Source organism: Nematolebias whitei, unplaced genomic scaffold (genome assembly GCF_014905685.2).
Source record: "Nematolebias whitei isolate Nwh7 unplaced genomic scaffold, NemWhi1 Nwh_scaf_12041, whole genome shotgun sequence".
NCBI lineage: Eukaryota > Metazoa > Chordata > Actinopteri > Cyprinodontiformes > Rivulidae > Nematolebias > Nematolebias whitei.
In genome coordinates, this window is record NW_023630586.1 from 1 (window position 1) to 1,671 (window position 1,671).

The 1,671-nt window shown below is 71.4% G+C and overlaps 1 non-coding gene across 1 annotated transcript; it reads left to right on the forward strand.

Moving 5' to 3' along the window:
* Positions 1-272: 272 nt before the first annotated feature.
* LOC119429954 lies at positions 273-426 on the forward strand. The gene has a single exon (XR_005187875.1). It is a non-coding gene; the product is annotated as a 5.8S ribosomal RNA (ribosomal RNA).
* The last annotated feature ends 1,245 nt before the right edge of the window (positions 427-1,671 follow it).

The window sequence follows — 1,671 nt, forward strand, 5'->3', positions numbered from 1 at the left end:
CGCGACGCGCGGGAGGCGCAGCGGGGTCGACGGCGGCGCTCGGCGAACCTCGGCACGCGTTCCAACCTCGGCACCCGACATCCAGCGGCGCGGCGGTCCTGCTCGGCCGTCCGCCGCGCCTCCCGTGTACCCGCGCCCGTCGCGACCCGCCCGGGCCGCGGCGGCGGGTTTGAAGCCTTCGGCCGCGCGCCCGCGCGGACGGAGCGCACGGGAGGTGGAGGCGATAACCCGAGTCGTCCAGAAAGCACCGGCCCGTTTCGAAAAACACGGACGACTCTCAGCGGTGGATCACTCGGCTCGTGCGTCGATGAAGAACGCAGCTAGCTGCGAGAACTAATGTGAATTGCAGGACACATTGATCATCGACACTTCGAACGCACCTTGCGGCCCCGGGTTCCTCCCGGGGCCACGTCTGTCTGAGGGTCGCTCAGTCATCAATCGGAGACGCTCGCGTCTCCGCGGTTGGAGCGTCGCAGGCGGCCTCGCCCGCCTTCGTCCTCCTAAGTGCAGACCGGTCGGCCCGGCGCGCCTCGCGCTCGGGCACGTCTTCCGGACCGTACCTCCGGCGTCCGTACGGCCCTCCCACGCCTCCTTCCCTCCCCGCGTCGCGCGCCCCCTCTCAGGGGGGGCGTGCGGCCGGGGGGCGGCGCCTCTTCCCTTCGAGCCCGTGGCGCTCGCGGAGGCGCGGCTGCCGGTGGAGATCCCTCTCCTCCGCGCTGCCCGCGTCCACGCGTCCGACCCTCCGGGACCGTCGGTGCGGAGTCCGCCCCAGCGGGGGACCGGGGAAGGGAGCCAGCCGTGCGGGCGACGCGTCGGCCCCACGGGACGTGCCCGTCGCGGACGCGACGGATCCACGCCGTCCGAACCCGCCGAGTTCGCCGCGAGCCTTCGCGCGACGGTCCCGCCCCGGCGGGCCGGCGCGCGGAGCCGCGCACCTCAGACCCTTCGACCACGACCTCAGATCAGACGAGACGACCCGCTGAATTTAAGCATATTACTAAGCGGAGGAAAAGAAACTAACCAGGATTCCCTCAGTAGCGGCGAGCGAAGAGGGAAGAGCCCAGCGCCGAATCCCCGTCCGTCCGGCGGGCGCGGGACATGTGGCGTACGGAAGACCCCCTGCCCGGCGCGGCTCGGTGGGCCCGAGTCCTCCTGATCGAGGCTCAGCCCGTGGACGGTGCGAGGCCGGTAGCGGCCCCCGTCGCGCCGGGGCTCGGTCTTCTCGGAGTCGGGTTGCTTGGGAACGCAGCCCAAAGCGGGTGGTAAACTCCATCTAAGGCTAAATACCGGCACGAGACCGATAGCGGACAAGTACCTTAAGGGAAAGTTGAAAAGAACTTTGAAGAGAGAGTTCAAGAGGACGTGAAACCGTTGAGAGGTAAACGGGTGGGGTCCGCGCAGTCCGCCCGGGGGATTCAACCCGGCGAGGAGGGACGGCCGCGCGGCGGCGGAGGATCCCCCTGCCCTCCGGGGCGGGGGGACCTCCCCCCGCGTCGGCCGGACCCCGCCGGGCGCATTTCCTCCGCGGCGGTGCGCCGCGACCGGCTCTGGGTCGGCCTGGAAGGGTCCGGGGACGAAGGTGGCTCGCGGCTCCGGCCGCGAGCTCTACAGCGGCCCCTCGCCCGCACCTCGCCGCTTCCCGGGGCCGCGGACCACGTGCCTCTCTGCGCC